A 15574-nucleotide genomic window follows, 5' to 3' on the forward strand; every position below is an offset into this window, starting at 1 on the left:
TGTGGTCCTTTCTCCAAACACAGGACCAGGCTGGGAAGATGGGAAAGGGGACAGCGGTGAGATGCTGGCCTATGTGGCCCTTTCAGATGCCACCTTCTTTCCAGATGACTTGAAGCAAACCTCTCTCGCCCCTGCTCCTTCCAGATGGGGGCCACCCTTCCCTCACTTCTGGTGAGGTGCCCCAGAGCTCTTCCTCTGCCTCCCTGCTGCATCGTGCCGGTTGTCTCCTTCAGTCAGGAAATGTACCCCTGAGTCCCTGCTTGGATCCGCTCTGCTCAAGACTATTCTCCATGCCTTCCAGACAGTTCACCAGAATCTCTGCCGTGCCTCGGGGGCTCCGTATAAAGGCAGAAAAGAATCAGAACTCCTTTCTCCCCTCTCCTCACATAGCACTCTATTCAGGTGTCCACACAGGCAAGCCTGTGGCTGCCTAGAGCTGGCAGAACATTGTAGAAGAGAAAATCCGGCCCACAGCACACAGGGCGTGTGACTTCTAGCTCTCTGCGGGGTGGAGTTCTGGGGCCTGGGCTTACCCAGAATGACCAATTGGGATTTGAGTGAATGTGGAGAGTGGAATTTTAATAAAACAGGTCAAAGCTGGCATTAAAATTAGATGCTAGTCTGAGGCACTACCTGAGGAAAAGAGTTGGAATCCTCTGAAATAACTGGTTGTGCTGGCACTAGTCCTGGAGCCATCCTCCTTCTGGAACCGCTGGCTGTTCAGGGGGCAGCCTCTCCTCCTTGAGGGCCCCTGGCTGCCCTCTCTCAGCCTTTCTCCCGTGGCAGTGCAGCTGCTGGACTGCTGCCTGAGAAGAAGGGCCATGGCCGGGACCGCATCCAAACTAAGGAAGCTCTATCTTCACCCACCCACACCCATGTATTCCCTCATCCCACAAATCCTGTTGCCTCCAAGGGTGTGGGGTTCCAAGCTGCTCTGCTCTCTGCCCCATGTGCAGCCCAAGGGTTGTCTTGCTGGGGAGGCCACAGGTTTCCAACTAAGTCTCAGCCTGAGGAAAAGCAAGAAAAAATCTCAGCTGTGAACACACCTTGGGAAGGAGGCAAAGGAGAAAAGAAATGAATCCTCCCAGCAGAGCGGGGAAACCAGCACTGTGCTTAAACCCACATCCACGCCCCTGGCCAACCAGCGTCCTCTACACTCCCTGCCCCTGTTGGGGCCTCTACCTCCTCAGAGTCACCTGGCTCCTTGCCCAGGAGCTACAGACACCTGCCCACATGCACAAGGACCAAGAGTGGCCCCACCAGGCCTCCTTGTGGCTCGTTCAGTCCAGACACAAATGCACAGGGTTGCTGCCACAGGATGTGACTGGCTGACTCATCCCCCACACATCGTTCAGAGTTAGACTTCCTGCAGGATCTTGGGAAACTTTTACCAAACTGAGCCCTTCAAGCTTCATACCTGTCCTCCTCCTCAGAAGGGCATCCCAGGTATTGCACAAATGTCTCGCTGAGCAAGCTCCTAGCTAACCACCCATCCTGGCAGCCGTGTCTCCGGATGTGTGGGGACCATGCAAGTGTCAATTACGCCATCTCCATGACGTCTGCTCTTCCTCACGGGCAGGAACCATGAGGCTGCACCGTTAGGGGCCCCCTCTGCAGAGACTCGATGCTCCTGTGCAGCTGTGCTCTAGTCCACCTGCAGGAAGGTTTCCTGAGCTACCCCTGTTCTTCCTCCACTTCCCCGCTCAGGCCTTGCTTACCTAACAGCTGTGCGGTGAATGGCAGGGCTTCTCCAACTCCACTGTGCACCCAGCAGTGGTGAGGGGCAGGATTCTGCATTTCTGACAAGCCTTCAGGTGATGCGATGCTGTGGTCCAAGATCACACTTTAGGTACCAGGGGAGTAGAGGAAGAGGGAGGACTCTGAGTCAGCCGAACCATATCCTGGTGCCAGCTCCTCCGGAACCAACCATCACAGCTCAGAAGACTGCTGTGAGGATGACACGAGGGGAGGTGGTGCCGGACGGTCCCTGAAGTAGCGGGCACTCACCGGTGTGATTTCTCTTCCTTTTACTTTGACTTTCTCCCTCTAATAGCAGGGAATGTGATACCTCTCAGAAGAGAGGTACTGCCAGAGAATTAAATGAGATAACACAGACCCCTGTGGTACACAGCAGGTGATGGATGATGAGTTTTCCTTCCTTCTTTCTGCTGTGCGGTCCTGGGCCTGGCCTATAACCTGTGCCCCATACGGTCGGCCAGGAGCAGCGAGGGGCACCTGAAGGCCTGCCCTTTAGACCAAGGGTCTCCATCTAGTTCTGAGTGCTTGTGCACGTGTTGTTGGGGGAAGGGGTCGTTTAGGTCAAGTCACTTTGGGCACTTGTGCATGAGCAAGGACACCTGCCAACACGTGGAAGGAGACACAACAGAGCAAGGGCCTACAGGGAGCAGCCAGCCGGGAGAGCCCTGGCTCTGCTGCCCGATTGTTGGTTGAGGCATCCTTCGCTGAAGGGAGCTGGATGTTCCCACTTGGTGAGTCCAATTCTCACTGAAGGTCAGCAGCTCAACAGAAGAAAGCGAGGTGCTTTTAGAAGCTGCATTAACTAGTCTGGAAAAGACCACTTATCAAAACCTTCCCTTCTCTGCCCCTTTCCTTAGCCTGTAGGTACTGAAGCAGCCACAGAGAGGGTCTTGCTCATTCTGAGAGAGAGGCTGGGGGCTCAGGGGACCCAGCTCAATACATGATATATAGCAATGTTGCTTCTAGAATCTAAAGCAAAGGCCAGAGGAGAATCAGACTGATGGCCAATCCATCTTCAGCAGGCATTTATTGGCAGCCAGTCTGCACTCCCGCCTTCCTCGTCCTGCACACACATAATAAAGCAAACTCCCTTTCCTTTAATCAGAAAGTTATGCTCTTTCACCGTACTTGTGGGGGTACCTGCTGAGACTGAGACCACCTAGGGGAGACAGGGGGATCCCTCTGGCATGGTCCCAGTCCACATCCAGTGTGGACGGACACACGGAGCCAGAGAAGGAGCACTGTAAGTGATGGTGACCAGACACAGAGCTCAGGGGGCTCCGAGTGGGACAAATGCTGTGATCCCCAGGAACCATGCTCTGTTCCCACAGTGCATCCCCCCAATATAAGCACGTGCACGCACTCGTATGTACACACGGATTTCCTCCGCCTTCAGAAATAAGTCCAACTTCCCAGCCAGTTCTGCATCCTCCTTTCTTCAGAAAGAGGTACAAATTTGCAAGGAAGCCATTGCTTCTCCAGTCCCAGCCCTCCTCCTCGCCCTGGTAACATTCCAAATGCTATTTAACAACTAAGGTTGAGGTTTCTTTTTCTTTCTTTAGCCTTCACCAGGGGTCATGCTTATTGATTTTTAGAGAGGGGGCAGAGAGAGAGAGAGAGAGAGAGAGAGAGAGAGAGAGAGAGGGAGGGGGAGAGAGAGATCAACTGGTTGCCTCCCATACAGGCCCCGACGGGGGATGGAACCTGTAATCTAGGTATGTGCTGTGACAGGGAATCGAACCCATGACCTTTCAGTTTATAGGACGATGCTCCAACCAACTAAGCCACACCGGCCAGGGAGAGGTTTATTTTAACTGGCAATTAAAACCAGGGCACAGAGGTGAGTTTTGTAAAGCTTGGTTTTCATAGAGGATGACTTCTCTTCTGTGGGTTGACGAAAACGAGACTCTTGAGTGAAACTGTAGGCGCCCACATAAACAGTGAAGCCCCCCAGTCTTCTGAACTGACACGTAGTGTGAAGGTCTGTTCTGCCTGAGGTTAGAAAGAATTCAAACTCACATGACTTGTTTCCATATTTAAAAAGAAAATAATGTGAACATGCTAAGACTGCCGTGAACTCAGACCACACCTCCTAGTGCAGGCTGCACCCACCTTTACCTCAACTAGATCCCTAAGAAGACCTTCCCTGGGCACCCCCCTTATGGGGCTTCCTACTTCTCTGCTCTCGTCTTCAAAAGAGCAGGAAGGGCGGGCAGGTTAGTTTATCTCTGCCCCTGGGGTGGTCCCGTCCCCTATCTTAGAACAGCGTGGCTTCAAGCTGGAGATAGCCTGTGGAACTGCTCTCAGTGCTGAGCTGGTTTTGTTGTAAAAACACTACACACACACACAGACGGCTGCCATTTACTAAGTGCTTTTTCCATGCAGCCAGGGTTGAAATAATGTATATGAATGGCCCCATTTCATCCTCACTGCTCTGAGGTAGGCCACAGTGGCAGTGACAATGGCACCCACTTAGAAAGCAGCAGGTGCCAGCACATGGAAGCACTGCTCTAAGTGCTTCACACACAGGAACTCAATTACTCTGCACACGCTTGTGAGGCCAGCATGACAGTTATCTCCATTTATATATGAGGAACCTGAGGCTTACAGAGGTTAAGAAATTTAGCCAAAGCCACTTAGCTGGTAGGTGGTCACACCTGAATTTGAACACAGGCAGCCTGGGCACAGAGCCCCCTCTTATGATATGGTCCCCACCGCCCCTGAGTGCACAGTGAGCGCCCTGTGAACATCCCACTAAGACGAACATCCCTGAGCATCTACTCTGCCACGCTGCCCTGCCACTCCCTCCAGCCCTTCCTGGCTCAGCAGGGAAGCGAGGGCAGAGGGAAAACCCAGGCACAGATTCTCTCACACAGAGAGTTGGGTCAGGCAGAAAGAGCACTTCAAACCAACCGTTCTAGCCAGAGAAAGATCAGGCTAATTGAAGGAAATCAAGAAAGGCCCCTGGATAGTACAACTTGAGTGATGAGCAAGGAGGAAGAACTAAGAGTCCCAGTGGGGCGGGGGTGGGGGTGGGGGTTAGGGAGGATCGGTGTGCTGCAGGGTGGAGCCTCAGCAAAGAGTGGCACAGGAGACAAATACTGTACGTGTCCACTGATGCAAACTATCTAGAACGAGCACATTCGTAGAGACAGGAAGTAGACGAGAGGGGGCCAGGAACTGAGGAAGGGGGAATGGGAGCTACTGCTTAACAGGTACGGAGTTTCTGTTTGGGTGATGCAGTATTTTGGAAATAGTGGTGATGGTTGCACAGCACTGTGATTGGAACTCGTGCCCATGACTGTATGCCTAAAAACAGCCAAAATGACAAATTTTATGGTCTATACACTCCACAATAGAAAATGAAGGAGAAGAAACAGCCACTGGGTACAGACACTGGCAAGGTCTCTGGGGACCCTGTGCACCACCCTGCTGCCGAGCTCAGGGGCCGAGGTGAGCCACTCCTTCCCGCTGGGACCCGAGAAATGGATCCCTTGTGTGTCCAGATAGAATCAACGGGCTGAAAGCCTGGCTCGCCGCCTGCATTCCCAACCACCTGCTCACGGGATCCCTCCCTGGGCCTCTCTGCCCTCAGACTGGCGGCCTCCAAGCCACATTGAGGTCTCAAGTCCCAAAGGGCTGCAGCCTTTCCTTTTCACTCACTGCTTCAAGCACAGGCTGCTCTGCAATTACACTTTATCTGTGTTCCAAGGCTGTGGACGCCAGAGGAATTTATCTGTTTTCCAAAGCTGTGGACGGCAGCGGCATACTGTATAATTAACATGGAATGTTCCACGGGAGCGGGAGCTGAGGACATGTGGGACAGAGGTCAGCTTCTCAAACAACAATCACTTTCTGGGGAAGGACTCTTTTCTCCTCTCCTTCTCCCTTCTGGAGAGATTAACATAATAAAACTCTGAAAAAGAAGGAAATAAACCTGTTTGGCTTCACACGTACAAAGCAGACTTCAGCGGAGGCGCATGGCCTCACATATGGGGTAACAGCTGGACAGCTGCCTCCATCACCAGCCAGGGCTCACGACCATGGACAGACACATTTGGTACACACCACTGAAGCGCTCACCGACCCAGCACAGCCACTGGGGGCCTGCACTGTCAGACTGCATACGGTCAAGTCAAGTTGCTGAAAGAGAAATCTGTTACTTACAATCAGCTGGTTCACAAGCCCTTTCCGTGCACAGGTAGCAAAAACATAACCATCTGATGAGGAATCAAAATGCAACAACTGTATCTAAAATTTTGCTTAGCGTAGAGGTTCTTTAGAAAAATTTCTGTTGTCTAAGTGTAGCTTTGGTAATATTTGGGATCTGTTTCTTGCTGGGCATAATTGGGAGTGGGAAGAGAAAAGTCTGCTGGTCTATAGATAAAAACAAAAAACAAAAACAAAAATAAAAGGAAGACATACACCGCAAAGAGCAGGAAGAAGGGGAGGAAAGAAAGAAGAGCCATTCCCAAACAGAGAAAAGTTTTTTTTTTTTTAAAAGAAAAAGATGAAACATTAAAAAGAAAAGGAGGGAGCACTTGTTCTACAAAAAAAGGAGGGGAGAGGAGACTAAATAAGGTACCAAAAGAAAAGTCTAGAAGAATGTGGAAACTCCAACTCCTACATAAAGCCTTCCAAGACCTGGCATTGTAAATTAATCTCCCCACTGCCCTTGTTCCCAGGCCATCACTCCTTACAAGGAGTGGTCCAGCCATGCCTGCCCCTCCCCTTGCCCACCAGCCCATGGACCTATGATGGACAGATGAACAGGGCTGGTTTCCTAGTCATCTCTGAATCTCCTGCCTACAAGTAGCATGGGGTCTTGTCTCAAAAAGCACGGCCTATATGAAATGGAAGTGGAGTACAGGGGGGCATTTGACTGCAAAGATAACCAGGCAGTGATTTAGCTAGGACAGGGTCAAGGGACAAAACCTGTCCCTGCAGGCAAATATCCAGAGTCTGCTGCCCTGACATCAGGGTGACACCATGCTCCTCATTGTGTATAGAGTTAACTCTAACTCCTCAGCACAGCACATGAGACCACCCCCGCCCCCACTCATGATCTGGCCCTGCCCCCTGTGCTCCATCCAGATCAAAGTAGCTAAGGCCCTGCACGTGCCACCTGCGTGTGCTGCTGCTCCTCTTGGCTGGCTGCAGTGTCCTCTCCCCTCTTGTCCACCAGACACTTCTCTTTATTGAAACTCAGTTCAGAGGCCACATCCTCCGTGAAGCTCCTTCCCTGCTCCCTCGTCCCTGGACACTTCTTGACTGTGAAGTCTATGGTCATCCCGTGTGCCTCTCTGTCCGAGTAAGCTGTGAGTCCCTGGAGCCCAAGGATGGAGTCTTTCTATATCTGAACAGCAGCTGCCTGGCCCAGCACCTGGCAGGAAGGAGGAACTCAGCCCCCACCCAGCCTCGGTGAGGCAGCCACGGAGCCCCTCACAGCACATGACAATGAGGTTGCAACCAATAGCTACCACGTTATCTCCGAGCGTGCCGGGCCACTTGCCAGGGCAGTGCTGCCCTTTTGGAGCCCAGACATGAGCCATCAGACTGAACATAAGCTATTTAACTCATTTACAGCACAGGAAAAACCCTGTACCCCCACGGTTGCCTTCACCGAAGCCACTCAAGTCACACTGGTGAAACAGAGTCCCCTGGCAGGTTAGCACTTAAACTCTCAGGCATTGCCATGGCGAGACTAGTGAAAACACGGCTTTCGCAAAACCACTGCCTTCCCTCTTATCAATTTTTTTTGAAATGTATACAACTTGTATCTGCTTTAAGTTAGCATTTTCAAACATTAATTAGCCCTGGGACACTCCTTTTGTACTCCACACATTTCACTGGATTGAGGTTAAATTTGGTAGTTAAATATATATATTCCTGATTAACATGTTTCCGAATGAAAATGAGAAGACCCGGTCCTTCGCTGAGATGATATATATAAAATTGGGAGTGTCGGCAAGCTGGACTGTACGGTTTTCTAAGAGTGAGGCTGGAATAATGTTTTCTGATCTTGCCTGCTTTTTCTGTCTCTAAGGAATGAAAAGCTGGATCTGACGGGAGAGAGGGGCTCATGCCAGTGGCCGACAGTGCTGTGGGCAGGGGCAGGAGGGGTGGTTGGGCGGTTCTATGCAGCGATGACAGTCTGCTCGGACCAGGGCCTGGGGCTCAGGGCCCCGCGGCTGGGGGTGCAGCATCGCGGCCCACCTCAGCAGCCTGTGTTCGTGTGTACTCACCATTCCTGGGGTTGCTGCGGGGAGTGGGCCTAACTCGGGCATTTTCAAACAGCGTGCCACAAGAATTTTTCAAACATGCAATACCTGACTATTTAGTTAGAGGCACGGACCTCTTTTCCCTTACATTGTCAAATAAAAAAGTGACAGCAGCTAACACAACAACAGCCATCAGTGTGAATGAATCAAAATTATATCTACTTCTTTTGTCAAATCGGCAAAAAACATATTTTTTGGTGTGCTGCAGAGTTCTAGTAATTAGTTTATGTGTGCCAGAACATGAAAAAGGTTGAAAATCACTAGCCTAAGTCACACATGCTCAGTCCAGAGAGATCAATACAGGGAAGGCAAGAGAGAGGTGAAATTTAACAAGGAAAATGTTCTTTGCCTTTTACAGGCTTTTAAAATCGACATTCACAGCTGTGTGCTTTTCCCTTGGCTCAGATAAATGAGAGAAGCAGCCTATTCTTTGAGACCTCTGGAGTCCCTCAAGGGCAAGAATGTAGGCACGAGAAACATAACTCAGGACTTGGGCCACTAAAAAAAAATAGGGAAACAATGTGATCCTGTCAAGTGACCCATCCATATGGCGTCCCTCGACCTGCCAGCGTAGAAGAGCGCCCCTGCGCCATTGCACAGGGGAGCGGGAGCAGGGGCGTGGCAGCTGACTGTGCCTGACATCCCGCCAACCCGCGCGCTCCCATGCAGCCTCCCCAGCAAAGGCCCCGATGTACGAGGCTCCACAGGCCATCGCTTCAAGTCTTGTTTGGGATTCTGAGCTCATTTCCCTAGAAGAATTACCTCGGTGTGACAAGGAGAAATGTTATTCTTTTCTCTTTCTTGTATCTGTGTGAGATGATAGATGTTAACTAAACCTATTGTGGTAATCAGTTCACAGTACATGTCGATCAAACCTTTATGCTGTACACCTTAAACTTTCACAGTGATGTATGCCAGCTATTTCACAATAAAAGGGGGGGAAAAAACCCTTAAAAACTATCTCCTAATGGCACCCGGGCTCCTTTTCATACATTAAACACAGAGGGACCTAGAGTTTATAATGGGACCAATGGTGAAAAGAAAGGGGAGGAGCACATGCCCTGGACACCGACTGGCAGCAGGGATGCTCTGGGCCGCCCACCGCATTAGGTGGCGGTTTGCATGCTTTGGCAAGAATCTGTGCCTGTATGCATGCTTTGTGGGAGGGCGGGTTCAGGAGAGAAAGATGAGGCTCTAGAAACATCAGCATGGGGAAGCGAATGAGGGACAGGGAGAAGGATTAAGCAGGGGTGATGGTTCTGAGTCCCAAAAACTGCTCAGTTGAAGTCCTTCTCTCTAAAGGGACTCCCATCCCAGGTGGGAGCCAAGGCCGGCGGTTCCCTTGAGAGCAGGAGAGGGGGAGCGGGGGCAGCAGTCGACTCCCGCCACTGCTCAATGGAAAAGGACACTGTGACTCAGCTGTCCAAGTCATGATTGAGGAACCTTATGCATGACCACGTGCTCACTGAGCAGGGACCACAACCTCCAGTGCCCAGAGAGCCGGGCAGTGATGTGATGGGTGACGCTCGGGCAATACAGGGCCGCCCAAGTCACAGAGCCCTTGAGAGCAGGGGCTTCTGAAACGGCTGCCATTGTATGGTGGGCTGTGGAGAGAAGGCCCTCAGTATGATCCAGACCTCTGAGTTTTAAAGAAAAGCTATAAAACACCTGATTTTAAATGTTGGCAACTAATAAACATTAACAATAAATTCCTTCCAAAAAAAACCCCACTCTTCCACCCGGTCTGTAGAATACCAGTTTGCAGACTTGTGAGAATAAACTTGTTCTTTGGTCCCCAAATCTAGCAACAAGCCATAATCACCATGAGTGCATGACTAAAATGCAGATTTGGGTCCCACCCCATCAACCACATCAGAATCCCCCTGGGAGAAGGCCTCGGAGCCTGTATTTTGAGAGGTTCCCTTGGTGTTTGTGATGTGGCTGCAATGACATTTGGGAACCATGAGCTAATTTGTATTCCTTTTCTTGTATTCATAGGTATAACCATTCACTTTTGTCTCATACCTCTGGTTCATGATAAAATAATACTGTAAGAATGATAAAGGAATAACACCGCAAAAATACAGACCAGGACTTCTAAACCAACCAGGGAAAAGACAGAGGTCAGCATGGCAGGGACCTGGGACACAGCCGGTGCCCCACATGTAAAACTGTGCCTCATCTAAAAGATTTATGAAACTTTAATATTCTACTCTATAGTATACCCATGTGTTAACATATCAACTTCCCCCCTACTAAATCTTTGAGTAAAGCCGACTCTGCAGGAAAACGTAGTACCTGTGCCTTGGAGAAGCTCAAGGCCTCCCCAAGCTCAAGGGTCCCCAGGATATTTACCAAAGTGTGAGAAGCACAGACACATCTAGATAACAACTTACTTACTGCATTTGACTTCAGCCTAAGGGCAAAATGCCACATGAAGTCCACAGTAAGGAGGCTCATGCACACAATTATTTAACAGGCTTCTATTTAAATTTCTGCTCTAAAAAACAGACATGTGTGTTTGAGAAATCTGTTACACAGGGCAGAAAATTATGACACAGTAACAAGAAATCACCCTGTAACAACACAGGTTTAAAAGGTTAATGGCTCAAGAGTAGTTTACTTACAGTCTTATAAAAAGGAGCAGTCAAAGGAAATTAGACAATGCAATTGCTGTGAAGGCCCCTGCTCATCTTGGCGGCCAGGTCACCTGGGGCTCCCTGTGCTGCTTTGTGGTATGAGGAGCTAAGACTCCTCCGGAAACTGCAGGCCCTCTGGGATGCTCCAGCCAAGTGCCCGTCCCTGTGGCCACCCACCGGCCACAGAACGATGATTTGGAGATCTGTTTCAACCATCCCCTGGGACCTGAGGCTCAGTGAGAGCTCTGGGTGCTGTAACAGGACCCTACAGGCATTCCACCATTGCCGGTGAGGTATGAGGCAACCGAGGTATTCTCAGCAGCACTCGGCTTACTTTTTCCTTTGTTGGGGACACTGCCATCTGTCACCGGCATTGAAAGTTATACCTCCAGTTGTCCCACCTTCTCTTCCCTATTACCATTACTTCTTAGTAAGCTGAAAGCCTTACTTTTTCCCAAAGTATTTACATTTTAACAAGTGTGAGAATTTCTGATTAATTTCAGGCAGCATTTCACTAATGTTTAGTATTTAACTATTGATTTTGAACTTCCTAAGTGTTGATTCCTACAGAAAAGTAATGCTTTAAATTTGTTGTGGGCTCTTTATGCCAAAATGCCCAATTTGTTATCATTAATAAAGTAATAACCAAACAACAACAATGAAATGCCATTATCCCTCTGAGGAGAGTGATAAAATCTCTTCGTGGAAGCCATCATCCATTGATGGTCATGATGGAGAGATGCTCTTGCTTTATTCTGTTCTCCCTTCCCACAGCCAAGAGGCTTCTGGCCCCAGCTTGGCTCCAAACACACCCCCTCTCTCAAGGGATTCAATACTTCTTCTCTCGAAGCCTCAAAATGGGGTCTAAATCTCATTAGGTGGGAACGTTCCAGAGTTCAGTGATTCTAAACTGTGTGTGTGGCAGGGAGGGCGGGAGCCCAGGGAGGTTCTGTCACCTGGCTGCAGCCCTGGATGCAACACAGGTGAGACCCCTGCTGGTGAGGTGTGAAACTGCATGCACATAGGAGGAGAGGAGGGGGCCCTGCACTGGAAGGGTCTGCGGGCGCTCTCAGAAGAGAAGCTCCCAGGGCGGCCACCCAACACAGTCACAAGGTGCCAACTCCTCTGTCTACCGTTCTTTCACCACTGTCTTCCCATTGCCACCTCTGCCTCAGGATATAAAGCACTCTATCCCTCAGTAACAGGCAGGCTGGACAACCCATATCCCATTAAAGAGACAGAACCTGACCATCAGTACCTATCCCTCCTAGGCCTCTGCTAAATTCTGCAAACCATCCTAGAGGGAGGCAGGGAGGGATAAGACCCTGGGAGCCCTGGACATCTGGCCAGAGGTCCCACAGACAACAGACAAACTGCCCCTGGAAGGTAATTAAATCAGAGGCTCCTCAGAGTCTTTTCTGTTGCTAACAAGATTAGAAAATAAAAATAAACCCCTGATACACAGAGGCACCTCCCCCCTTTGCCTTGCACAGAGTGTATTTGTTTTGTTTTGCCTAGCACGACCTTCTATTTACAGCTTCACTTCAACAAGACTAAATAAAACCTTGCCTCCAAACTCCTTTCAAAAAAAAAGGGGAAGGCACCAAATGCAAGGGGGCAAAATTAACAACAGTGATCTGTCTCCTCCCCACCATTAACCCCTCCCCAGTGTCTCCCACCTCAAGGGCAAGGTAAGCCCCATCAGTGCATTTAGCCCTCACAGCAGGCCTGGTGGAGACGGCCACCGCCCCGTCTCATGAAGGGAGTGGAAACGGAACATGGAGAAATCACCCGCCAGCCATGGCTTCCTGCACAGCGGGTCCCTTTTTCCACGGCTGGCTGCCTGCCAGTGCTGGGGGGTCCCTGCACACAACCAACAAAAGAAACCTGCCTGGTGACACAACTCTGACGCCCTTCTTCTCTCCCTCGGTGGGACCACCTCACGTCTGAGGTAAGGTGCACACATCCCTACCCAGCTGGTCTGGTTTTGCAGCCCCCCTCACACCACTTCCTGTGTGGGAGTCCAGGCCCGTATACGGCGACCTGCCGGGCTGCAAGTTCCAGTTCTGAGCTGGGCCAACCACGTTATATTGCTCTTCCATCCATTCTTGTTTTTCTTTATTAAATATAACTGCATGTGAAAACCAACCAGGCATAAACATTAATTAGAAATGCAAACCACTACATTTACAAAAACATGGAATTTGAGCCCTGACCAGTGTGTGTGGCTCAGCTGGTTGGGCGTCGTCCCCCAAACAAAAGGTCACCAGTTCAATTTGTCAGGGCACACGCCTGGGTTGCAGGTTCGGTCCCTGGTTGGGGGTACTTGTAAAAGGCGACTGATCGATATTCCTCTCTCACATTGATGTTTCTCTCCCTCTTCTTCTCCCTCCCTTCACCCCTCTCTAGAAATAAATAAATAAAATCTTTTAAAATACATGGAATGTGAGCAAGATATATAGAAAACCTAAAACTATGTATAACTGGACACTTTCTCAAGAACTTTCAGCTGTTATACAACCGCTAAATCTAACTCCTAGTTTACTCGTTTGAGATTTAGTAAAATATTTCTCCTTTTAAGATAACCAATTGCTTGTTTGTAAAATATATTTTAAGTAAAAAAGCTGGAAAATCCTAGAAACCATAAAGAAAGAACAACACTGACATATAACTTAATCTCAGCCTCAATCTCCCACACACACAACACAGCTAGAACTCATGGCACTCCAGCCTAGGAGAGCAAATCCAAAGATTGTCCTCTACAACGTACTACCGTCAGAGTCATTTCCCACTGGGTGTGTATTAATAATAATAATAATTAAAGCAGCCATCATCTTGTGAGTCAGACAATCTGTATTCTCTTTAGTTCTCACAACCGCCTCAAAGGTACTATTATTATTATTATTTCTAATATATCAATAAGGCAGCAATGTCTCAGGGAAGTGAAGTAACTAGAAAATGGCACAGTCAGAATTTTAAATCTTGCCAGTCCCTCTGCCCCCAAAACTCACGCTCCCTGCCTCGTACCAGATCCTTCCTCTTTGTGTTTACAGCTCGCCATCCGTGAGCAGGAGCACGGTATCAAAAAGGAAGGCACGTGCTTCGTGCTTCCACGTGAGCGGCTAACACCCTGGCATCCACCTGCATTACAACTAAGAAATTCCTGTTCACCTGACCGTCTCAAGGAGCAGGCTGGAGAAGGTGCTAAACACCAGGCCTGGTCCTCCCCAGGCAGGGGGAGGGGGTGGTGTTGTGATCTCTGATATTTCTTAGTTTGTAGAAGCAGAGCTAGATCTCTGCCTCCCTCTCAGATGGCTGTCTTCCTGTGTGCGTGCGTCTGTGCCCACATTTCCCCTTTTTATAAGGACATTAGCCATATTGGAGGAGTAACTCCTTACACCTGTAATGACTGTGTCCCAAATAAGGTCACATTCTGAGGTACTGGTAGTTAGGACTTCAACATATGAAATTTGGGGGGAGGAACACGATTCAATTTGTAACAGTGGATGGGGGGTGGAGGGGAGTGGGGATGGAAGAAAAGAGAGAGAAAGAAAGAGGGATGGGGAGAGGGCAAGAGGGAGGGAGGAGAGGGGCTCAGCTGGACTGATTTTCGGGGGGCTATGTGTACTCCCTCGGGCTAGGACACTTCTCCAGGGGCGAGTGTAGGATGGCACCCAGTGTTTCCTATGAAGGAGGTGCACCCGTCATTGTGAACAACTATAAGCAGTAGGTAAGGGACATGCTAATCGTGACCAAGTTTGAACACCATCGTGCCACCACTGGCCCACCCACACTCCACCATTGGTGGTGACTCTTGAATCATATATTGTCCCACAGAATTCTGCTGCCTTCAAGCTCGCAAGGCTGACAGATGGGCTTCCAATATACGCTGTCCTCTGAGAGTCTTGGGGCTCTATAACCTGTTACAACAGAATAGAATTTTCAAAAACATAAACTCAACATACAGATTTAAAACAGAGGTAAGGTGTCCTCATTCCACGTGTCTGCGGTGGGGAGGTATGTGAATATAAGACACCATTGGTCACCCCAAGGCGGAAGCTTGCTTTGAAGAGAGTGTGTGTGCCACGTATGAGATGGGTACATGAAGGTGGGCTGTAGCCGCCTCAGGAACTCGTTTCTTCTACAGTTTACCTGGCATTACTGTCGCTGCATAAATACTGTGCAAATGATGTGGGTGCTAATATCAATCAATAAGTTGGTATATAACACATTGGCCGAAGTGAGAAAAGGATGGTTATAATTATTCTTAAAACCAAAATACCATCTCTCACCAGGAAGAGAATCCACAGACCAGAAAATGGAGACAAGGCTTGGGGACACCTCAGTGACATCTTGGCGAAAGGCTACGGGAATTCAGGTCGGGTTCTGTGAACTATCACAGCTGAACACTGAGCAACGACAAACACTGGTTTACTGGCTGCCTGTGGGTTTTCCAGGCCCCAGAAGATCTGCGCACACGATCCACTCTTCGCTCTCCTGACACCTACACTGCTCACCTAGGAGGCAACATGGGGCAAGGCCAACACACACACTCATTTCTCAGCCCCAGGTGCTGGAGAAGCCAACACGAAGTGGTCAAGAGAACATGGGTTTCCGAGTCAGATCTGTGTTTTAGCTGCAGCCATGCCGCTGACTAGCTGTGCCACCTTGGCCACATGCTGGTGATCTTTGAGCTGTTGCTTCCTGTAAGGTGGTGATGTTAATACACATCTAGAGGCTGTGCAAAGATTAAACAGCATTTTGTACAAGTAGCCCTTGTATAGAGCCTGGCCAGAGCTGGTCCTCGGCCAGTAGAACTTCCTGCCCTCCCTCCCTTCCATAGGCAGGATGAAGCCCTCTCAGGAAAAAAATCTCCATCTGATCTGGCCACAACTG

The 15574-nt window shown here is 49.6% G+C and overlaps 1 protein-coding gene across 1 annotated transcript in view; it reads right to left on the bottom strand.

Moving 5' to 3' along the window:
* XXYLT1 (xyloside xylosyltransferase 1) overlaps window positions 1–15574 on the bottom strand; it is a 164365-nt gene that overhangs the window by 15951 nt on the left and 132840 nt on the right. The window lies entirely within an intron of this gene.

Source organism: Desmodus rotundus, chromosome 2 (genome assembly GCF_022682495.2).
Source record: "Desmodus rotundus isolate HL8 chromosome 2, HLdesRot8A.1, whole genome shotgun sequence".
In the NCBI taxonomy this organism is placed as follows: domain Eukaryota; kingdom Metazoa; phylum Chordata; class Mammalia; order Chiroptera; family Phyllostomidae; genus Desmodus; species Desmodus rotundus.